This window comes from Nanorana parkeri, unplaced genomic scaffold (genome assembly GCF_000935625.1).
Source record: "Nanorana parkeri isolate BGI_ZX_2015 unplaced genomic scaffold, ASM93562v1 scaffold1618, whole genome shotgun sequence".
NCBI lineage: Eukaryota > Metazoa > Chordata > Amphibia > Anura > Dicroglossidae > Nanorana > Nanorana parkeri.
In genome coordinates, this window is record NW_017307886.1 from 226,889 (window position 1) to 252,437 (window position 25,549).

A 25,549-nucleotide genomic window follows, 5' to 3' on the forward strand; every position below is an offset into this window, starting at 1 on the left:
TTAGCACCCCCCGCCCCCCCCCCCCCTCCCTATATTGTCCTTTTAGTATGGTCAAGTAAAAGCTTCGGAGGGAGTACCCTGTCGGTTTCTATCATTGCTATGATTGAACGCGAATGGCAGAATGTATGGGAAGATTCACCACTCTGTGGGAGAAGTAGAGTTACAGGGGCCGTGAAAGATCCCATCCTAGGTTAGTTTCTGACACTATCATGGCTAACGCCTTAATTCCGGGAAGGAGGAGGAAACGGAGAAGGAAGAAGAGGGTAATTCCTCTTTGGAGTCTGAGTATTCTACGCAGGAGGAGGCTACATCTGCCTATATCTCTCCCAAATTCAGGGACAGACACCATTCTGTCCTGGTGGATGAGGTGCTCTCCTGCTTGGAGCAGGAGTCACTCACTACTGTATGTTCAGCCAAAGGTCAGCCCTTTGGCATCATAGGTTCCCAAACTACCAAGGACCTTCCTGATGCACTCTAGTCGAGGAGGCATTATATGTTTACCTGCACCTTGAACAGGTTTATATCTAGCTAGGGGGGTTTACTCAGTGATACCTAATGGAAAAGGGTTTTTGCAAGAACTGAGCAGTGCCGTTGGTGGATCCCGCCGCAGACTTTCTTCAGCCCCGCGGCGCCCACGAGTGCGGGGGTAGGCCCTGGAAAAGCCGCGGCCTCGAGTAGCGGAGCCCGGCCAGAAACAAGCGCACATAGAGCGACGTCCGCACCCCGAACTTCCCCATCCCCTGAGCAGAGGACTCTAGACACAGCCCAGATGGACCTCTACAGGGGAGAGATGGACGGAGACCCACAACCTGGGAGGCAGGATAGGCCCCAACCCCCGCAGAGCTAGATATAGGGGCTCTCCTGCGCATGCTGCCCACGAAGGCTGATATAGAAGCCATAGCGGAAAAAATTTAGGAAAAGCACAGTCGAGAGCTGCAAGATGTTCGACAAGATGTCTCCCAATTGGCTACAAGGGTCGAGGGGGGTGAGACGTCCATGGCGGAAAGATTAAAAGGCCTGGAAGACGCCCGGGATGCCAAATCCGCTACAATGTCCCACTTGCAGCTCCATATTGAGGACTTGGAGGAACCGACGCAACAATCTCAGAGTGCGGGGCATCCCTGAGGCTACTGGACTGGAAAATGTACGTGACACAATAGTGGCGATCTTCAACTCTGCTGGGCAACCCGCCAAATACAGTAATTGAGATGGACCGTGCTCATAGGATAACACGAAGCCTCATTCGCTAACCGCCGTTTGTGCGGTGATACCCGGGCGGTAGTCGCCACCACTTATTTTCTCACTCTCTAATTTTTCCCCCTGTTTCCTCCTTTTTCTGATCCTCTTTTTTCTAATCTTCCTTGTGCTTCTTACTCTCCTCCGCCACCCCTTAACCTGCCCTCCTCCTCATTCAGCCCCTCTACCTCCCTCCCTTCCTCCCTAGTAGACTAATTTCACCAAGTTATTAGCCACACGACAGCTTTCACCACCTCGCTTGGTGAACCCCCCCTTTTTTTTACTACCCGATGCACTCCCCCCTTTGTTGGAGAGATTGCGGTTCTGTGGGCAACATCATACATGTATTCTGGACCTGTAAAAGTATTAAAAGCTATTGGGGTATGATTTTCCGCTATCTTGCCTCCTTTACTTATCTTGGTCTCTCCGTCCCCCCAAATGGCTCTACTGAGCATAGGCGTTGATATTTATCCTCATAACCTTAGGATGGTGGTCCTGCACTTCCTTTTCACGGCCCGTGAGCTTATAGCCTCCAGCTGGAAACAGCCTTATGTATCTACCTTCACAATTCTGTTCTAAATGGAAAGACTGGATCTAATATACACGCCCCTGAATATATACCCTCTATCCATAAGGTATGTAGTTATATTGGCTACCCTCATCCCCTGGATCCTGGTTTTAGCTGAAATAATTTAGTTTTTGTTTGTTTTGTTTCTTGTGTTTTATTGTTTCTCTATACCTACCGACTATACAATATAGTTTACTTTGCATAAGTTATCTTCAACCTCAATGCACAGGCAAATACTTGCTACTTGATGGAATGTTACAGCGATCGCACCGAACAGGTTTACTGTTAAGTCTGAAGGATAAGATGTGTTAATGTATCTGCTTGTTGATTCTATGAGTGTAAAATGCGATGATTTATATGCACTGAAACTAAATAAAAAAAACTTAAAGTTTAAAATCGTAATTTTAAAATCCAAAAGCAGTAAAACAAGTCCAACCGGTCCGGCAAATATCAGGTTTTGGTATGAAAAAGACCCGCCCCTACACGTTTCGTCATCAAAGACGTCCTCAGGGGAGCATGCAGGTCTGAATTCTCATACCAAAACCTTACTAGCATATCACAGATGGATCAATTAGTGTCAATTAGTAATCCGACATTCAATATCTCATGATAAAGTCAATCCATCCAGCAACAATCAACTTTTAGATGTATGTAATAATTCATTGGTTACTGTTATACATATAATTTTAAAATGTTATATTAAAAACTGTTACACTTAATATATATATCAAAGGCGATCAATTCAATTTTAATACATGGCACCATATGAACTATTTAAAAATTATTAACAGAATTAGTAATAATTTATCTTTAAAATGTATCTTTTAAAATCAACAAAATGATTTTTTGGTTTTATCTATATATTGGGGATTTTGATGTTGTATTTTAGTCATTGCTGAGGAAACAATTCAAATCGATATCAATGTTTAGTCCACTGGGGTTCATGGTATTTAATGTGTAAATCCATTTGGACTCGTTTTGTGATATTTTCCTCGTTAAATTGGTGCCCCTCCAGTGGCAACCAACTTTATCTATCCCTATTACTTTTAAAAGTTTAGGGTCTCTATTGTGAAACAATCTAAAATGTCTAGAGAGACTATGTTTATTAAAACCATTCTTAATGTTAGTTATATGCTCTTCTAATTTTCTTTTTTTTTTTTTTTGAGCATTCTAGTACAGGAATTGACCTAGGACTCGGGGGCAGAGACAAAGTCGCGGCCTTTGCCAACGACTTACTCTTTATCCTTACTGAACCCACCGTTTCCCTACCACACCTGATGAGGGAATTTGAGCTGTATGGTACATTATTATTATTACATAGTATTTATATAGCGCCAACAGTTTGCGCAGCGCTTTACAATATAAGGAAGACATTACAGTTACAATACAATTCAAGACTAGATGGTAAGGAGGGCCCTGCCCCTGAGGGCTTACAATCTAAAAGAGGAGGGGGAAATGATACATGAGGTAGCTGTGGTAGCTGTGGGAATGAATTATGTGAGCATGTGAAGGTTCAGTGGTTAGGTTGATTAATTCCTAATTAATTATCAGAAATTCACTGCCCTTAACGTATCTATCCCTGACTTCATATCCCCAGGCCTAAAGTCAGAGTTCCCAATTTAATTGGGAGGTAGAATCCCTAAAATATCTCGGCACCAATATCCCGACGGAACTTTCCAGCACCTTTCACCTCAACTTCCCTCCATTGCTCAAAGACATTGTATTGGACCTTGCGAGGTGGCATACGGGTGAATTTTCCTGGTTCGGGAGATGCAATATCCTGAAAATGAATGTCATACCACATATTCTTTATCTCCTAGAAACCCTACCGATTCACATCCCGCAGTCATATCTTAAAGCTGTTAACAGTACACTTCCTATGAGCCCAAAAGCCACCCAGGATGAAATCATCGATTATGCGTATGCATAAGAGCCATGGGGGCATAGGCCTGTCTGATGTGATCAGATACCATGCGGCATGCCACCTCGCGAGGGTAATTGACTTGATCGCTGGATCGGAGCTGCCTGCAGGGACAGAGTAGTCAGCGCTGGATCGGAGAGCCATCGCACCGCTGGAGGGACAGATGAAAACATCAGGAAAGAAGATCGGATTAAGAGACATCATTTAGGGTAAGTGTTAATATTAACATTGGGGGGAGGGAAAAATGTTTTAGACTTTAATGTCACTTTAAGTCAATATGATACCTCAATGATATAGATAACTCAGATGCCTCACGATCTGGGGTAGACGGATACCTCCCTTTATGATGACAAACTCCAGCTACGGGTTTCCTGTACGCATTCCTATTCACAAGTGTTTCTGTGCAGCGCCACAAGACGTCCGTGAACCAAGCACTTTATGCCCCAGAAAACAGTACTGTCTCAGAGGATATACATTGTCGAGGTGCAACTCATATTTCATGTACAATATGTGTAAATTCAGAGCTGTTGAGAAAGGCAACAGGTTAATACATGTATAACCTTCCTTTCCTATGTTTTTTCTGTATCCCCGTGTATGTACAATGTTGTGTAACTTGCTTATATTGGAAAAGTTACAGGATCCGTGCAATAGCACTTCTGCCTTGTATCAGTATGGTAATTTCACCGTCATGCAGTGTTCTTGTATGGATAATCTGAAAATAAAGAATTTATTAAAAAAAAAAAAGCTCCTAATGGTAGAGGTAGAGGACATCCCTTAAAGTGTATCTTAACCCAAAACCAAAAATGTAATTTATTGCAGCAGTCTGATCATTAAATGTAGTGGCTGCATTTGTTTTCTCTTTTTATGTTTTTTTTTAATTCATTTTTTTACTTGGTGATTTGGCCAGTATGTCTGTTATTTTTCAAATAACAGACCAAACTGTCCATCAAAAGTAGAAGATAGAGGGTTGAGACAAACCATACCATTTAACATGATATGGGTGCTTATAATGATTAGTTTTTATTCATTCATGTAAAACCTTTATCTCAAAAAGGAAATAAAAACTTGCTCTAGCCGCTTAAAAAGTTTTAATTTGAGCTTAAGTTTAATTTGTTACTCAAGTCCATCTAAATCTGCTAGTGCATCTGACATTAACCTCTCCACAGGGTGACAAAGCTGTTGTCAAAGAGTGGCTCCATTGCTCCTCCATAGTTTGGAGCCACCCTAAGCTGCCCATACACCTTACGAATATTGTCCAATTTCCATATGCGATTGCGTTTTCCGATATTCGTAAGGTTGAGTGTACAACCACAATTACTGTGCAAGCGATCGACTTTTGACTAACCAGCAGGTTAGAAAACTTTGGTCGATCATACGACTTTCGCAAGGTTGGTGCCGTTTCCGTAAGTCAAAATTCATACGATTTACACTGCACATGTGCAGACAAAAATACTTGCGGTCGATTACCGCAATTCGTCCAGGTGCTTTCTTTTAATTACCGCTGATCCAACCTTGCGATAACTGGGGCAGGATGGGGGGCGCTGTACGAAAATCGTACGACGGTTCGATCATCGGACGAAAAGTTTTGTTTGATGATCGCAAGGTATATGGGCAGCTTAAGACAGGAAATGTGTTGCTGGCTGGACCACCAACTAAAAATAAGGAGAAAAAAAGCCTTAAAAAATAAAATGAATGCAGCCACCACATCTAAGTATTGGTAAGCTGAAATATAATACGTTTTGGGTATAGGTATGCTTTAAGGAATTGGTAGACAAAAGACTTTTATCATCTTTTGCACTAATAGACACCATCATGAAACCTATTGCTTCCATGCAAATTTGTAAGACCTTTGCTGTCTGGTCCAACATTATGATCCGCTACCCTGGCTCCATTGTCGCTGATCTTTCTGTACTGCAGCGTTTGGAACTCCTTCCTGCCGTTTTAAGGTTTTGTGTGGACTGTCTCGGGGGCACCCACTGAAAGATGTCTAGGGCAGGTCTACTGTCCATACAAGTAAAAGCTCTGATTCAAGTACTGATTTGCAGATCTGGCTTGCAAGAAGCACCTTGAGTGGATGCCCTTTGCAGCAAAACATTTCTTCTGTGAATATTTTGACTTCATAAAGGAGGTCACTGGCAGTACAAGCACACTTTTGCCCAGTGAAAAGAAGTTCTTTTCATCCCTCCGGGGATCCACCTTGAAGTCCGAATCTGGCGCCCAGTTTAGATGAGTCCTAGACTCCCAAGCCAACGAAATCCAGCTCCAAACCTTCCTCACAATGATGGGACACCCTCATTTCTTCAAGTGGGGGGATGCCTGTAGGCTTTCACAGCCATCTTGGTTTGGGAAAGCCCTTACTTTTGGGTCCAGAATGTTGTCTCCAAGGGGTCTTCTCCACCCCTCTTCATGTCTTGCAATCTGTCTTCTTCCCTGCAAAGACCAATGGATCTGCAAGCTGCTCTGTGGCCATTGCTTGCTTGGGAGTCATTATGCCTGTTGCGGCATTGGAGAGGTTTCTACTCCAACCGGTTCTTGATTCTGTAGGGCATTCGTTTGATGCTGCACATAAAGAGCCTAAACAAGTTTCTCTGGGTCCAGAATTGCCTCATGGAATCAGCCACATCAGTCTCCTGGCCAGACATAGACTCGGGTCAGACGGGAAGTACATGAACAAGAAAACAGCATTTGGTCAAACATCACCATTTGTGGTGCTGAGGCCGGTGTTGCTTAGCTCCCTGTCAAACAAACAGGTGCAGCAGCTGAGGACTTATACAGTGGATGGTCAGAGCCTGATGGTGATGCTACGTTACTAGATCCCCACCAAGTCCACTCTGCTGCTAATTGACAGCAGGCCGTGGGTGGATTCCATAGCCAATAGCAGGCTGGCTATTGGCTATAGAATCAGCCTGCTGTCAATCAGTAGTAGAACAGACCTGCTGAGGAACTAGTATCTCTGCATCCCCATTGGGCTCCGTCCACTTTTGTCTCTAAGGATGCTGTCAGCTCCAGCTTACCGAATCCTTAACAACCAGTGATGCTGACAGTGGGGGGCAGAGCCTGATGGGGACTTGTAGCATCATTGGTTAAGAATGTTGTTAGCTACACCAGTAGAGTGTAACAACAGCACAACATTAACGCTATTTATATGTGCAATGAACGTTAACAGTGCTTGCAATGTCTCATACTGTATGTACTGGATTTAGTAATACTCTCATCCAGTTTTCACAAATCAGCTTTAGAGCTCTACTTTAGAACATCACTTAAATATTCTATTCACTAAAGCACAATTGAAATAAGAAGTAAGAATTGGTGTTTAGCATCCCTAATAGATGTTATAGTTCTAAACAACTAGGTTACCCCAACACAAAAACATATCAGCACAAAGTGGTTGTGGATTAAGAGAGTGTAACTAAGAAAGCAACTTAATAATGCTAATATTTTTATAGTGGTTTTGGTGTTTGGATCTTTGAAGAGAAGGATTTGTCTGGTGTTGCTATAAGACTGGGTAAATATGTGTGTCTTGAGCCTACAGTCACCAGTGTCTTGTTTGTAAGACAGTGTTTTGTGTCCTATGCATACCAATGGTAATGGATGATCTTTGCCAGTGCGATCATGTATATTGCAAATAACATTGGTGACAGAATTGAGCCCTGTGACACCCCATGAAGTAATGAAAGTTAGGTGTATTCCTGCTGTGAGCTTTTGTGAAGGATTTAAACCAGCTAGCCACTGTATCCTCTAGACATCAATGCAGCTTTAAGTGATCCAGTAGGATATTATGCTCCACAGTGTAAAATGCAGCAGAAAGATCAAGGAAGATAAGGGTGCAGCATTCTCCCTCATCTCTAGCCATCAATAGTTCATTTGATAGGTGGACAAGTACTGTTTTTTTCTGAAACCAGATTGAAATTCATCAAAGATTTTGTTGTCAAACAGGCTTCCAACCTGTTAGCGACTGCCTTTTTCAGTCACCTTTGCTAAAATTGGAAGATTTGACACTGGTTTGTTGCTGGCCAATATCTCTGGATCCAAGCAATGCTTTTAAGTAATGGCCTGATAACGGCTTCCTTAAGTTGGTGTGGGAAGATTCCTGTATTGAGAGAGCACTGTACAATTTTTTGGACTGCTAGACTAATGTGGGCAATGCATGCTAATAGGCCTGTTTTACCTGGGTCAAGGTCACATGTGGTTGCATGGAGCCCTTTGACAATTAGCCAAGTTCTTCAACATCAATACTATCAAATGTTTTCCAGATGCTTGTTGGTATGGAGTCTGTACTACTGGGTCTCACTTATTGGTGACCCCGAGCGCTGCACACCCAGCTACATAACAGACGATTCATTGCCGACGGGGACTGCGACCACAGTGTCCCACGACACTTTGCCAAAAAACATGGAAAACGCATCCAGGACTTACACTTATTTGCCATCGAACAAATCCCAGACCACTATTCCCCCGCAGAACGCTTTTAGAGACTCTGTAGACAAGAAACCTTCTGGATCTACTGCCTGAATACCCTTGCTCCTACCGGACTCAATGAAGAGTTGGAAATACTAACTATCATTTGAACATTCACACACGTATACAGCCAGTCACATATAACTCGAGATGAAAAGGCTCCCATACCCGCACCGAAGTCCCAAATTTGAATCATAATCTGAATTTCAGAAACACACACACAACTTTAACAATTTTATTTTCAGTATTTTTATCTAATTTAATTTAAAAAATTATTTTTATCTCTATTTTTATTTTTATTTATACCTATATTTATTTACAATGTATTATTTTTCCAATTTCCCCTTATTAATTAAAATGATGCACCACCACTCTGCCTCTAGACACCATCTCCCCAACCTCTCCTAAACAAGAATAAAAGCATCCGTTCCCTTTTTTACCTTCCCCTTTCTTTATATATCGACTTATAGCGCTTTATATTTCCCCCAACACACCTATACAGTTAATTCAACATAAATCCACGTCCTCAAAATCAATACAAAAACTAATACCACCTATTGAACCCTCTGACTGTTTATCCTTGACCCCCACCTGTACCCAGCGGTGCCTGCAGCCGCAAAACATGAGTTTACACCCGTATCCATTCAAACACACCACACAGCGGAGTTACCGCTTAGCCCCGCCCAGCTGTCATTTTGTAAAAACCGGCGGATTCCCGCCACTTGTAACACCGCTGGAGCTTGAGAAAGAGGTTTCCTCGAAACGCGTCGCTCCCCGGTGTCTTCCGAGTCCCTTCTCTACCCCTGACTCGTATGGCAAGCTGCCCTCCACAGCCTTTTTAACAGTTCTCCCACACGCACGGCCAGACGCTACACGCGCCACCACCACCCTACTTCCAGAGACAGGACTGCTCTCTGTCTTAAACACCGTCCTGTCAGCTGCAGGGATAGGTGTTTGCACAGCTGAAGCACCATTGACCCATACATAACATTACATTGTCCCGACTCCGGTCCATACAAAAGTCACACTGACACAGTCTCTGTACTGCCTCGCCTCCCCCGGCTCTCAGTTCTTTACTCTCCAGCAACAGCCGGCACCTTCCGAGATTTCTCCAGCCCCTGATCCTGGGCTACTCGATCCTCCTGTGAGGCCACCTCTCCCACGGCCCTCTCCAATTCAAATGTAAGTGAGTGCTTTTTATGAACATTTTTATTTACACATTTTTCATTCTGATTTTAGTACAATTTACCAGCACTCATGTTTTAAATTACCTACCCCACAAGTTTTGCGCCCTGTTGTGAACTTTCCTTTTTTATGCGTAGTAAAGACACTGATTACTTTACAGATGGGAAAACAATGCAATTACATATGAAATCTGCCTATCTATGGTGGGATTGGTTCTGGAAACCTGTGAAAGACCATTATGCTTTATATGCCCCATCTTTCATATTATCTGGTCTTATATATAAAAAAAAAAGAAAAAATAGACTAAAACTGATAATGGTGTGCATTTAACTCTTCCTGCACAGTGAAAAAAGTTTGCAACCCAGGTGACCTGAATTTGAGTCTGAACCTTTAGCTCACACGTTTGTGAAGTTTTACTCACAAACGTGTGAGCGGCCGTTTTTACCGATTATAATTGTAAGTGGCTACTTTTTTTGTTTAATAAAACGTTTATTTAGCCATGCGATGAGAACAGGACGGCTGTAAGATCACCAACTGTCATCTTTTTCTGCATATAAATATCTTGGTCTGGTGAGTGCGCATCCCAGAGGGGACTTTGACGTGGACACTTCGGTGTGGGATTTGGTATATACACTGGAAATTCTCAATCATTTTGGACTCACAAATTAAGTGTTTTTTTGGATTCACGTTTAATCATTAATCATGGACTTTTGAACCCACTTTGAATCACCTTTGGACTCACTTTGTTAGATATCACTTTGATATATTTGAGATTGTTTTATATGAGTTTTTTTACATGAGGTTTTTTTATATGTTTTTTTCATATATCTGATGCACTACTGTTTTGGTTTAGCAATTTAATTGATTAATTTAATTTTATGCACATTGACACTAGTTGAGATTTATGTTCACTAGTTTTTTGATGTTTATAATTTTGCCAAAACTGATTTAACTCACTTATTGGTGACCCCGAGCGCTGCACACCCAGCTACATATCATTTGACCCCAGTGTCTCAAGTACAGCAGCTCCTACATATATATTTTAAATTTTAAATGTTATATTTACATATTTTACAAATAATTATAAATATTTATTTAATATAAGCGCCCTTAGTTATTCATAAGCGCGGATTATACATATTTCATCAATGAATCGTCTGTGTTCCCCTATCCTCTGTCTTAAAGGGCGGATGGTGCGGCCAATGTAAAGCATGTTGCATGGACATTTGAGGCCATAGACTACATGGTCGTGTGAGCACGTGATAAATTGCTTGATGGGGTAAATGTTATTGAGGTGATCAGTGAAATCGGTTTGCCCATGGATAATAAATTGGCATGTGAGGCAGCGGGGTTTTCTACATTGGTATGTGCCCACCCTGTTATCAAATTTTTGGTTGGGTGTATTTTTGAGTGCGTCCTTATGGATCTTGCTGGGGGCTATTTTGTTTTTTAGGTTCCGGGCCTTCCTAAAAGTAACTGCTGGTTTGGCTGGGATGAATGAAGCCAGTTTGGGGTCTTCTTTTAGGATGTGCCAATTTTTCCGAATGATACGCTGTATTGAGTTGTGACTGTTGTTATACGTGGTAATAAATCTAACGTTGGTGTCGGGCTCAGACCGTTTTGTGTTGTCAGAGAGGTCCGACTTTAGATGAGTGGAATAGGCGTCACGGATGAGTTTTTCCGGGTAGTTGGCTTTGTGTGGTAAAGTCAGTGGTCTTAGAGCAGTTGCGTTTAAGTGTACAGAACTGACTTTTGGGGATGTTTCTGAGTAGTTCCTTAACTACCCATAGAGACTATAAGCCCTGTCCTTGTCAACACAGGACGAGACTCTGAGTTATTTTGTGAATAGGTGAATTTATTGACCATACGGCAATATTGTACAGAGAGAAACATGAGTACTCTCCTAAATTGCTCTTGCGCTCACAATTTATAGTTTAACAGAATACAAAGGGCGCTGACCGTCCCCAGGCAACATGAAGGTGTACATGTCTTGTTTACAGTTTTAGATTTAAGATTAATTATCAGTACATGATTTATGTGCCATAATTATCTGGAAACTAGGAATTCTTAATGAAGGTGAAATGATAAAACAGGAAAAGTGACCCTTGGTTTGGACAAAAATTAGAGCAGCATTGCCTTGGGCAAAGTACTCAGTAAACAGGTGCAAATAAGAGACAAGAATGACAACACTTATTCCACACTTCCACTGTACCTTAAGGCCTTCTCCTCACTCAAAGTCCATCCCCAAGGACACCTTACTGGAATCTAGAAAGTTTGGTCTTCCATTGGAATAGTTGAAAAGTTCATGCAGGTAGAAGGTGAATCTTGAAGCAAAGTTAATGCAGGCATATGATGATAAAATTCAAAACAAGTTAGTCAAGTAAACTGCAATCTTGCACCCACACCCCCGTCTCTGCCAACGTTTCTCATGCAACAATTTCAGGATTGGTCACTCTATTCAATAAGCGATGCAATTGATATGAGCCATCTTCAGCTGGGGTGAGTTTTAGGAGTAGAGAGTTCTGGGAGAATCCAAAGCTTGTCTTTAATTAGAGATCTGCAACATAAGAAACATGGGTGAGTGTCCATTTGAGTTCCCTGGTTATCAGATCTGGCATACCTGTTGGTAAATTACCATGGCAACAATTATTCAATTCTAAGGGGAGGGGGGAGATGAGATTTGGATAGGGTGCAAGAAACAGGCTCACCCATTTCTACTATGGTATCCTAAGCCTCGCAGCTTTTCAGTCCAGATGTGGGTTTGCGGGTCTTATAGGGCCTTTGCAATAACCTTGTTTTACATATATTTATATTGTAGGATCTTAGTCCTTTGTGTGCGGGGGATAAACTTGTTTATTCCCAACAACATTCATGATAAAATCTAAATACCACATTTTAACGCTTAATGTACAGGATAAAACACATAATTTAACAAGAAATACACCGGAATGGTTGACTGAATCGGGGATACAACATAGGCTTAAATTACTAAATGCAAATAAAGCATTAGGACCTGATAATCTACACCCCAAGGTACTCAAAGAATTGAACAAGGAGATAACAAGACCATTGTTCCTCATTTTTAAGGAATCCGTAATGGCTGGTATAGTGCCAGGAGATTGGCGAAAGGCTAATGTGGTACATATATTAAAAAAAGGGTCAAAATGCCAACCGGAGAACTATAGACCAGTTAGTCTAACATGCATAGTATGTAAACTGTTAGAGGGAATTATTAAGGGCTACTTAGTGGAATTCGTCCGGGATCATAGTATAATAAGTGATGTGCAGCATGGATTTAGGAAGGATCGTTCTTGCCAGACCAACCTGCTGACCTTTTATGAAGAGGTAAGATGAGATCTGGATGGTGGGAGGACAATGGACGTAGTGTATCTGGACTTTGCCAAAGCATTTGATACTGTGCCACATAAACGCTTGTTATACAAGCTAAGGGGTATGGGCATAGATGAACTATTGTGCACGTGGATAGAAAACTGGCTGAAGGAACGTGTACAAAGAGTATCAGTTAATGGCACCTTCTCAGACTGGGCGGAGGTCGTGAGTGGCGTACCCCAGGGTTCAGTGCTGGGTCCCATGCTTTTTAACCTGTTCATTAATGATATAGGGGAGGGAGTGAAAAGTAATATCTCAGTGTTTGCTGATGATACGAAAATTGGGAGGGTAGTAGACACAGATTTAGACATTATAACATTACAGGAGGACCTGGAGAAAATCGGGGAGTGGGCAACTGTATGGCAGATGAAGTTCAATGTCGATAAATGTAAGGTAATGCACCTTGGAGCTAAAAATAGGCAAATGGACTATACACTCATGGGTATGCAACTAGGGAAGTCGGAAACGGAGAAGGATTTGGGGGTCATTATAGACCGCAGATTGAAGAACAGCTCGCAGTGCCAGGCTGCTGTAAACAAAGCTAGCAGAGTCCTGTCTTGCATTAAGAAGGGGATGTATTGCAGAGACAAGTCCATAATTTTGCCTCTTTATAGATCACTGGTTCGGCCACATCTGGAGTATGCGGTCCAGTTTTGGTCACCAATACTCAGAAAGGATGTCCTTGAGCTGGAAAAAGTCCAGAAGAGGGCAACCAAACTCATTAAGGGGTTCGAGGATCTGAACTATGAAACAAGGTTGTTAAAATTAAATATGTTCTCGTTGGAGGTTAGGAGATTAAGGGGGGACATGATTTTTATGTATAAACTATTCAAGAGTGACAGCAACCTCAGTAACAAACTGTTTACTGTCAGCTCTGTAACAAAGACCAGAGGGCACAAGCTAAAATTGGTGGAAAACATTTTTCACCACACATAGGGCGCAAGGGATTCTTCACAGTTAGAGCCGTTAAGGTTTGGAACTTGCTGCCACAGGAAGTGATTTCAGCTAAGAGTGTGGAATCATTCAAGAGACTCCTGGACGAGTTCCTGGGAGAGCATAACATACAGGGGTACAGGTATAGCTAAGAGAAAAATCACACATGGACTCGTACACATGCACACATCAGCTCATAAATGCATACACACAATAGGTTGGACTTGATGGACTTGTGTCTTTATTCAACCTCAAATACTATGTAACTATGTAACTATATTGTCAAAACTATTGGGACATCCCCCAAATCATTGGATTCAGGTGTTCCAGTCACCTCCATGGCCACAGGTGCATAAAATCAAGCTCCTAGGCATGCAGACTCCTTCTACAAACGTTTGTGAAAATATGGGTCGTTCTCAGGAGCTCAGTGAATTCAAGCGTGGAACCGTGATAGGCTGCCACCTGTGCAATAAGTCCATCCATGAAATTTCCTTGCTACTAAATATTCCAAGATCGACTGTTAGTGGTATTATAACAAAGTGGAAGCAACTGGGAACAACAGCAACTCAGCCATGAAGTGGTAGGCCACATAAAATGACAAAGCGTGGTTAGCGCATGCTGAAGCGCACAGTGCGCAGAAGTCGCCAACTGTCTGCAGAGTAAATAGCTACAGACCTCCAAACTTTATGTGGCCTTCAGATTTGCACAACAACAGTGTGTAGAGCACTTCATGGAATGGGTTTCCTATGCCGGGCAGCTGCATCCAAGCCTTATATCACCAAGTGCAATGCAAAGCGTGGGATGCAGTAAAGCAGGCCCGCACTGGACTCTAGAGAAGTGGAGACATGTACTCTAGAGTGACTAATCAAGCTTCTCTGTCTGGCAATCCGATGGACGTGTCTGGGTTTGGCGTTTGTCAGGAGAACGGTACTTGCCTGACTGCATTGTGCCAAGTCTAAAGTTTGGTGGAGGGGGGGGGTTATGGTGTGGGGTTGTTTTTCAGGGGTTGGGCTTGGCCTCTTAGTTCCAGTGAAGGGAACTCTTAAGGCATCAGCATACCAATTGTTCAGACATTTTGAACAATTTTATGCTCCCAACTTTGTGGGAACAGTTTTTGGGGATGGCCCCTTCCTGTTCCAACATGACTACGCACCAGTGCACGAAGCAAGGTCCTAAAAGACATGGATGAGCGAATTTGGGAACTTGACTGGCCTGCATCTCAACCCGATAGAACACCTTTGGGATGAATTAGAGCAGAGACTGCGAGCCAGGCCTTCTCATCCAACATCAGTACCTGACCTCACAAATGCGCTTCTGGAAGAATGGTCAAACATTCCCATAGACACACTCCTAAACCTTGTGGACAGCCTTCCCAGAAGAGTTGAAGCTGTTCTAGCTGTAAAGGATGTGCCAGCTCAATATTGAACCCTACGGACTAAGACTGGGATGACATTAAAGTTCATGATCGTGTAAAGGCAGACATCTCAATACTTTTGGCAATATAATGTATATCATGGTGGTTTCTGGTGCATTTCTACCCTAGGACTTAGATCTACTGTTGTTAAGCTATATGTGCACTCTTCTGCAGTGATTTTTAGTTTGTTGTTTAGTGAGCCCTTATCTTTTCTTATGGTTGGGCTATTACAGCCTCCCATCACATTAATCTTCATCAGTACAGAGAGAAAATTCAATGGTCATTTCATCCCAACAGCAGTTACAATAGGTGCATTATTGTTTTTCACCTCTAGAGGGCAGTGGAAGACTTATACATCTCATATGAAATTTAAAGTCTAAACAACAATCTAAAAAACACCATAAAATCTGAGGGAATGCAGAATGCAGGAAACATCACATTGGATGGTTTTCTTAGTGACAAGAATGTTCCTACCTTAGCTATGGCCACATTAGTTCCTAGGATAAACTAAGTGTATTTAACTAATACATCAATTGACTGATGTGTGGATATCTTACCTAGAGTCCATTATTTTTAGGACACTATATATATATATACAGCAGCGAATGTGACGTTCACTATAGATTCCTCGTGCATATGTTTTAAATTAAAGTGATTGATTTAACTGTAACTAATGTTTGGCGAATATCACTTTCACTGCTCTTTAAACATGCCTCAGTGCATATTCCTTACTTATTGAATGCATATTGTTAAGGTAGCTTTTGCGTTTTAAATAATAATAAACAATCTATCCATCCGTTATCTATTTATTATCTATCTACTTGATAAAATACATTTACATTTAACTTGATCATTTAAAAATGCATCTTCCCTATAGTGCATGAGAACATTGCGAACTTTCATTTGAAAATGTTAGTTGTGTGAATTTTCTTTCTGTGTGACTGACCCAGAACAAGTATGCTGATCAGGAAAGCCTTACAAATGCATGTAGTCCTTTTCTGGATATGCTATCTGGGTCAGTGACTTATAGTGTTGAAGGAAGATGGCAAGCATTACAGTTTATGTGATATTGGCTTCCTGCTCTCTTCTGTATGGCCGCATTGGGAGAAGGAGGGGAAGCATTAGTAGACAGTCAAGCTATACTGCAGTGCACATGTGGGGGATGACTTCATCGGTGTGTTGTTTCTTTATACTCAACTCCGCAACATGGGGAAGTCTTTTGAACAATGGCATTGAAAGATGTACTGCTGCTACACTTACCATATACAGTATGAGTTTCTAATGTGTAGTTAACTGCTAGCCGGCAGTTCAGTTAACAAGGAAGAAATTGTAGACCAACATACGAATAGGTTTTTTTAAAAATTAATTGTAGTTGTGAGTATGAGTTTTTTGTAAATGTAAATAGAAGCAATTATACAGGGTTGTGCTGCAGCAGGGAAAGATTCTGACAATTGTCTGGATGCACCCTGCTGCCTGATTGACAGCTGGCTCTGCCTCTCTAAATCTAAAGCCAGCTGTACCCGCCCCCTGTCTGTCCCTGCAATGAGCACTGGAGGAACAGAGAGAGAGGGGAGGGGGAATATCTGTGGAGAACGGTGACTGACAGTCACTGCTCTTGGCAAGGAGGAGAACGTGAGCTGAGCAATCAGAGGTTACATAATTGCTCAGCTCTGGGTATATAGAACCAGCCTGTGACAGCTGCAGTGCCCCACACCATCTCTTAGGCCCCGTTCACATTGAGTGATCTATCGCGCGGTAATTCACGCGATATCGCGGCAATTTACAGCGCGATATCGCTCTCCAATGCTTCTCAATCGGGCAAAGGGTCCTGCTGTCGCGGGCCGTGCGTCGCTACAGCAGGACACTTTTTGGAGAGGATTTAGCCACGATTCAAGCTTGCTCAATGCAAGCATTTGCGCGATATCGTGCAAAATGCAAATCGCGCGACAGACGCGCTTTTTGCGAACCGCTCAATGTGAACGGGGCCTAAGGCCCCATTCACACTGAGCGATTTATCAAGCGATTTTTACATGATATCGCTCTATGTAGCTTCTCCAATATCATATTTCTACACGATATCACTCTATGTAGCTTCTCCAATCCATTTCAATGGAGCTGTTCACATCTCGTCGCTAAATATCGCTCAATATCGCTTGTAGCTCATCGCTGGTAGCTTGTCGCTCCTATATGACCCTTTTTTCAAGCGATTTTGCTCCTGATTGCATACAGCCCAATAGGAAAAAGTCGCGCGACAAGTCGCTCAATACCGCTCGTCGCTCAATATCGCTTGTTGCTCAATATCGCTCAGTGTGAATGGGGCCTAAGTATTGGGAAGAGTAGGGCCCCGTTTACATTGAGCGATTTATCGCGCGGTAATTCCCGCGATATCACGGCTATTTACCGTGCGATATCGCTCTTTAATGCATCTCAATGGGGCTAGGCCCCATATTATTCAACCTGTTTATCAACGATATCCGGGAGGGCGTGAATAGCCATGTTTCCGTGTTTCCTGATGACACTAAAATCGGGAAGGGTAATAGACACGGACTTAGACACTATAACATTACAGGAGGACCTGGATAAAATAGGGGAGTGGGCAACTATTTGGCAGATGAGGTTTAATGTTGATAAATGTAAAGTAACGCACTTCGTGGTTAACAATAGGCAGGCGGAATACACATTAATGGGAACTCCACTAGGGAAGTTAGAAATGGAAAAGGATCTGGGGGTCATAGTAGACCACAGATTGATTAATAGCTTGCAATGCCAGGCTGCGGCAAACAAAGCGAGCAGAGTACTGTCTTGTATTAAAAAGGGAATTTACTGTAGAGACAAATCTATAATTTTGCCACTTTATAGATCGCTGGTTCGGCCTCATCTGGAGTATGCAGTCCATTTTTGGTCACCAATCCACAGAAAGGATGTCCTTGAGCTGGAAAGAGTCCAGAGAAGGGCAACTAAACTAATTAAGGGGATGGAGGACCAAAGCTATGAGACAAGGTTACTAAAGTTAAACATGTTCATGCTGGAAGTGAGGAGATTTAAGGGGGGGGCATGCTCTAGATGTACAAGATGTTCAACGGTGATAGCAACATCAGCAATGCACTTTTTACGGTAAACTCCATAACAAAGACTAGAGGCAACCACCTAAAACTAGTGGAGAAAAGATTTAACCACAAGGGGCTTCTCAGTTAGAGCGGTTAGGGTCTGGAACTCGCTTCCACAAGCAGTGGTATCAGCTAAGAGTGTGGAATCATTCAAAAAGCATTTGGACAATTTCCAAGGCCGCAACATAAAAGGGTACAGGTTCCCTTAAAAAAAAAAAAAGATCACACAGGGACTCATACACATGCAGAATCACATACATACACGCAATATGTTGAACTTGATGGACCTGTGTCTTTATTCAACCTCAAATACTATGTAACTATTTAACATTGGGGTGCAGCTAAAGAAAAGTAGTTCATGCACTACTTTTTTTTTTAGTCACACTGTAACGCACGGTATTGGGGACATCGAGCGCATTGTTGCCAGAGGAGCGTTGGGGTGCCATGCAAATGAACGGCCACGCAATGTACCTTGAGTACCAATGTAAGAAACTAAAAATACTGTATCTTCCGCTTTGTGCTCCATGTTCTTGGTGTTGCTCTGATGTCTGATCTTGTTAAACTGGCCATTTTCCTTTGGATTTCTCTCGCTTAGCCCCACTAAACAGCATTGATGAAGAAATCTCCCTTACCAATAATTGTATTCTAAAGTCAGCAGGATCTGCGGCTGCTAAATAGCTGAACAATGATTGCATCTGCTCAGATGCACTCACTGCTCAGCTGAAAATGTTCTATGTGGCTCCTTCAAGAAAGGTCAATTGTAAAAGTGAATTTTGACGAGGCAGGTGGTGCCAACAGGGCCACCCACAGCTAGACTTTGTCTTTTTAGCAGGCATCGGGTGAAATTCGAGCAGTGTATGGCCAGCTTTAGTTTAATTCTAAGGCTGCCCTTTGATTAGGATAGTAAGGAGCAACAGGGGGGAAAAAGACATTTGCCTTAGAGAGGCAAGTAGTATAACTCTGACCCAAGTTACAACTGGAAATTATAAAATGAATATGGTTAACTATCAAAATAAAATAAATATGACATATTACATTAAAAACTAGCATATTAAAAAAAATCTAATATATAAATGCAATAATTGACACTTTCCTACTTAATTTTTCCCACTCTGTTCAGAACTAAAACAAAAATGTTTTGACATACACTTTAGGTTTGTTTGATTTATAATACAGACGTTTAGAGCTTTCTGGTATTTGTCTTGCATTGTCTGGTAGTCTTTTTAATGTGGGCAACCTAATATGTGCAGTCTATAGCACTCTTTCTAAAGGTGCCCATACACTGTACGATTATCGTACGAGAATCGCGGGAAATCCCGTGATCAGGCGATAATCGCAAAGTGTATGGAAGGCGTGCAACCATTTCTATTGTAAGGTACGATTCTCGGCGGGTTAGTGGCCTGCTTGTTCGACAACTGCTGAACGGGCCGGTGTGACTGCCCATTTGCAGTCATCGGAAGCCCGCCCCTCATTGCAGCCATCAGAAGCCCGCCCCTCAGGGGGGGCGGGCTTGCGATGATCGCAAGTACGATCTGCCTGTCCAAGATGGGCAGATCGTACATTTTTTAGATTACTTTACAACCCTCGCAAGACAAAAGTCTTGCAAGGCTTGTAAAGTGTATGGCCACCTTTACCTTTGCAGTCTAATTTGGGAATTCACTGCTACTCTCTAATGTATTTAGGGTTGAGGGTCAGCTTAGGTTAAGTTAGACACAAATGCAAGTCATCAATACATGGCTTATGAGTCAGGTTGACTGTGGTTCTGAAGAACCAGACCTGTACAGGTTTCTATATCCAATATCTTTTCAGCTTCAGTGTCCCAGAAGTCACAGGTGATAATGTCCCCAAAGGAGACACAGACAGCAAGCAGCAGCCTGTTCATTGTTGTGCCTTTGGCATGTTCCCCTGTCCCCCCTCCTGTTTTTTCACTAGTTAGTACAGTCGCTAGCTAGGCACTCCCCGTTCCTGCTGCTCAGCAGGGACAGGTCTTAAGAAAGTTAATGTCTTCAAAATACTGGAAAAATTATTCTTTGTATTGGACTTATCTGAAGTAAAACTATGTTGAATTTTACTTTTGTGTCTTATACACTGAGTGGCCAGATTATTATGACCACCTGCTGTTTGAAGGCAAATTAGTTATAATTAGCTATAATTTCGCGGTGATGTTGCTAGAGGGCCAGACCATTATAAATAGGGAAGCAGGTTGTTTACCACGACAGTAGAAGTGATTTTTTTCTGAAGATATTGGTAAACAACGCGATTTAACAGCCTTTGAAAGTGGGATGATTGTTGGCGCTCGAAGCCATGGAGCGAGTATCAGCAAAACTGAGGAATTCGTTAAATGTTCAGGAGCAGCTGTTGTTAAAGTGTTTAAAGACTGGACTGTCAGCCGAAAATCTGGGTCTGAACATGAGAATTGTGGCCGTCAGCGACTAGTCAATGTTAGGGCAGAATGGAGAGTAGCAAGACTGGTACAAGACAACAGAAGGGCAACAGTGCAGTGTCAGATTCCTTGCATCACCTTTCAACATCTCGTGGAGTCACAAGGCAGCCCAACGAAGTTATCTCGTGGCCCAACGAAGTACTGATGGGGTGGTCATAATAATCTGGCCACTCAGTGTATAATTAGGCTGCCTGTTGATTCTGCCAAGACAGCAAATAGCCATAGAGTCCACACAGACTAGGATCTACTAGGTATGTCTTTGCATGCATTGGCATTTAAAACAGAACAATAATGGATGTTACATACCTATTCCACTTTATCCAAAAAGAAAGAATGGTTTTAGATGATGTCATACCTATTCCACTTTATCCAAAAAGAAAGAATGGTTTTAGATGATGAATGGTTTAAGAAGTCAGTCAACCTGACTTCTTAAAAAATCACAAAACTGAAAGTTCTTAAAAAATCACAAAACTGAAAGCCAGTTCAGTAAACATGTCATGATGAAGGGTATGCAACAAATCATAATATATAAATGAAACCAATGCTCGTCAAGTGCGATATAGCACAAATCCAAAGGCCGTTCTACATCTAACATGCTTGAGTTTTATTTATTTTCTCTTGTACAAGCTCAAAACAATTAATCCTCTCTCTTTTTCCTCTGCTTCCTACAATCTACTGGCTGACATGCCACAATAATTATTCAGCTTCCTGTGTGGCATGAAAAACATTGGTTATTGAAGAAATAGTTACTGTATATATTAATGAAATAAACATTGAAGTCAATAGCATTCATGATGTCACCTTTTATCTATTCACAACACAGGCAGCATCAGCTAGGTCTGTGCCATTATCTATGAGAAAAACAAAACTTTAAACACTAGTCTATGTTCCATTTTTTACATGGAAGGAGGCGAAGATTCATTACCATAAACAACATCATATCATTAAAAGTCTGAAAATATCATTTGTGGCAGAAACCAGGGGCGGACTGACAACACATGGGGCCCCCGGGCAATACAATATTATGGGGCCCCCTTGTGCTCCACCCATATACAAGCCCCATCCACAGCCAAAGGGCTGCTGTAGGGGCTATTCACAATATTCACTATAGCCCGTACAGCAGCCGAGCCGAACCCATAGGCTTCAGCTTGGCTGAGTCATATTCACAGCCGAAGCAGGGAGAAAGGTCAGCCGAAGACGACTGCTCTCCATGCAGATGACAGCTGGGCAGAGGCAGCTGTGATTTCATGGCTGGCTCCACCCAGTTGTAATAACAGATCAGCGTCCCCAAATGACCAGGGGATGCTGATCTGTCATTAAACAATAACAACTGGGCGGAGCCGGCCGTGACATCACAGCCGGCTCCACCCAGTTGTTATTCATTGGCCGGGACCTACTAGAAGACTCTGGCAGGTGCCGGCCAATAGGAAACAGGATGTGTCGTTTTTTTTCTTTAAAATATTTTTCATTTTTTTTAAATTTTCCTATTTTTTTTACGTTTTTTAAACAATTTTTCTACATTTTTGTAATTTTTTCCTATTCTGCTCTCTACCATGGCCGTTTGGGCATTTGGCTATTTACTTACTGCCGTTTGGCCCCTATGAGAATAGGGGTGAATGGCAGTGAGTGAGCTGCCGGAGCTTCAGGCTCAGCCGATACAGATGTTGGAGCGGCTGAGTCGAACTCCTCCTGCACTTCGGCTCAGCCGAACATACAGAGCATGTTTGGCTGACCGAAGGCAGCCGATGTACGTCTGATTTTAACCCATGTACGGCTGAAATCAACCGTACAAGGCTGAAGTGAATAGCCGAACAGCGTTCAGCTCACTTCACTTTGGCTCCGTTATTCACTCGGTGAATAACCCCCATAGCGTTTGCACACGGGACGCAAACACTATATGTGAAACAACTGCACGGATTCCGCTCGTTTGCAGCTATTAAATAGCCGTGAACGTGCAGAATCAGCTGGATTATCGCACTTGCACTATGTTGGGGGCCGTGCGGTTTCCCACAATAGTCTGATAAAGCAGATAAAAGTGCATTTTATTTCTGTTTAGAGCGGCTCCGCTCATATTCGGACAGCTACTCCAGTGTGAATGGAGCTTTAACCCGCACGACCCCCAAAATACTGCAAGATAATCCAGTGGATTCCGCACGTTCACGACTATATAATGACCGTAAACTAGCGGAATCCATGCAGTTCACATATAGCGTTTGCGTCCCATGCGGGCTCCCACATGAAAAACGGCACGGGAAGCACAAATGCTGTATGTGAATGGAGACTAAAAGGTTAACAGTTTACAGCTAAAAAAAAAAGTCATTAAATTCACTTACCAGCATCAAGGCTCCCAATCCCCAGGTTCCAGTCGGGGTTTTTGTAGAACTGCTCCAGTGGGGGGACCAGGGCCGGATCTCAGTGGGGCCCCCCTAGCATGAGGCTCTCGTACCTCCGTCCGCCCCCCGCGGTAGGTCCGCCCTCCCTCCACTGCGGCATGCCATCACCTCAGAGCTCTTCTCGGCCGCTCCGCTGTAGGAGATGCGGCTCTGCTAAAGCGGCAACGGCAGTGTACAGTGGGCCCGGGAGGCGGGCGACACTGCCGTTGCCGCTTCAATAAACCTGCGTCCTCTTCCATGCGGGCTGAAAAGGACACGGGGGTCGGTGACGGGCCCCCTCTTTGGCCGCGGGCCCTCGGGCAATGCCCGTATGGTCAGTCCGCCCCTGGCAGAAACAATCTAAAGCATGAGCTATTTTAAGCAAGTCATTTTCTGTAAGCATTGTTAGTCTCCTATACAATAATTATTAATTTTTGTTTAGGAACATATTACATGCAACTACAGTAGCTATGACTGATAAGTATATAACTAATGTTTATCAAACAATTTATTAGTATATATTTTTTTAAATAATTAGATGAGACCGATATTTTGTATAGAGAAGAGTTTGGGGAGGTAAATAATTATCTCTGTATACCTGTTCTCCTTGGGCACAGCATCCATGCTGTGATTTTGTCAGCCATGCTTTCTGCATCATGGAGGGCTGCCTACTACTGGGAGAAAATCCAAAGACGAGGACCCTGCATATGCACATGACCAGCCTGAAGACATCTGGAAATGGTTATTATGAAATAAAAAAAATAAAGTACAAATGGAGGCCTCAAAGGGGGAAGGGGGTGCCCAGGCATAAGGGCAATATCTGTTCAGTTTTGTGTAGGCAGCCTGCCCTAGTCTGGGTTGTAACTAGATACATTTAGTGTTTGCAGCTAGACTGTATTCAGTCCAAGCTTTGTTTGTATTCTCTGTGATTGCTAGGTTTCTCCTAAGCTCAGGACAGTGATTATTTCTGATTGCTGCTGTTGCATCATCTCCAGTAGTTAGTGTGAGAAATAACAGTTTATTGGGTTATGAACAATTATGGGTGAATGTGCTTGTGTTTGATTCGTGGGCACATTTACCGAATGAGTTGCAATGCCTATTATTTAAGTGAAATCTGTCTATTTTCAAGGCTAATTGGCAAGGGATTGTCAAACAAAGGACATGAATTACAGTGGGTTATGTCAGACAAGAGCCAGAAATACAGTACAGACATGTTGCACATTATGGAAACCTTTTTAGTAGGCCACATTTGAAGAGAGAGAAAGAGAGAAGGCAATTTTTTTCAAGCAATAAAAAATAACAATGGATTATGTAATAGACACGCTGCACATTATGGAAGCCTTTTTAGTAGGCTGCTGTGCAAGCAGGAGAGACAAGTCAGGTTTTATTATGATTTACAATGGGTTATGTCAAAGATGAGCTAAAAATATAGAGCAGACATGTTGCACATCATGAAAGCCTTTTTGTAAGCAGAATTTGAAGAGAAAAATTAGGTAAATTTTATCAAGCAATTAAACATGACAGTGGATTATGTCAGACAACAAGCAGGATGTTGTACAGTCAGCACTGATTAAGTTAGAGTAGGATGTATTGTGAAAGAGCATGCAGCTTTTTATCCTACTAATTAGGGATGCACAGAAACCAGTGCCGATACTTGGCATTTTCACGAGAACTACGGTTGCAGCTACGACTGGGCCCTGGCGCTCCACCACTGTCCTGAAATCATTAGTCTGTATTGTTTTAGAAAAACTGACACATGACACTAAACAAAAATGCATCAATAATTGGTATCTGTGAGTATCGGTACTTGTACTTGAGGAAATAAATGGTATTGATGCATCCCTAATATACATTTATATAAAACAAATCATACATTAAAACAGGGATGCACAAATCCCAGGAGCCCCCTAGCCAATGCTCCCTAAAATGACAGCTGCCTCCTAACTTGAGTTTTTCTCTAGTCCAGTCTTGGAGCTGGTAATGTATCAGTACTTGTACCAAGTACGAGACCTTGGTATCTGTGCATCCCTACTACTTATCCACATCTAAATGTATATATGATAAAGAAAATAGGAAGAAATATTGTTCAGACTACATAGGCAGCATTTCAACTGTTGGAGTAAGGCGCATTTAAAATTAACACAATGCATTCAGCTGTACAGGTCAAATAAAGTGTATTTTCACACTACAAAAATTAAACAATATCATGCACACTGCATAGGTATTATTTCTACCATTTCTGATGGGCCTCAATGTCAAAACCACATTCCAATTTAGCATTGGAGCTTCAAAATCAAAATAAGATTACAATAGAATTTTTTGCTACACACAGTATAAATAATATTTTTACAATTTATTTTAGACCAATTTTATTTAGACCATTTTTAAATTTGTTTTAGATTAAACCATCTTTATGCTTGGAAGGCCACAAAAAAGGTAAAATTCTTTTTCTCAGATTCCAAGTGAAGTAATATGCCACACGCAGCACACCATGTATTTCTACAATTTCTTGTAGACCTAAT

General features: G+C 42.3%; 1 long non-coding RNA gene across 1 annotated transcript in view; it reads left to right on the plus strand.

Annotated features, from left to right (window-relative positions):
* Positions 1-8,302: 8,302 nt before the first annotated feature.
* The window catches only part of LOC108799055, a 19,603-nt gene continuing 2,356 nt past the window's right edge, over positions 8,303-25,549 (plus strand). Inside the window, exons 1-2 of the long non-coding RNA XR_001941991.1 lie at positions 8,303-8,316; positions 24,200-24,202. This is a non-coding gene — a long non-coding RNA (uncharacterized LOC108799055). The remainder of the gene's footprint in view (positions 8,317-24,199; positions 24,203-25,549) is intronic.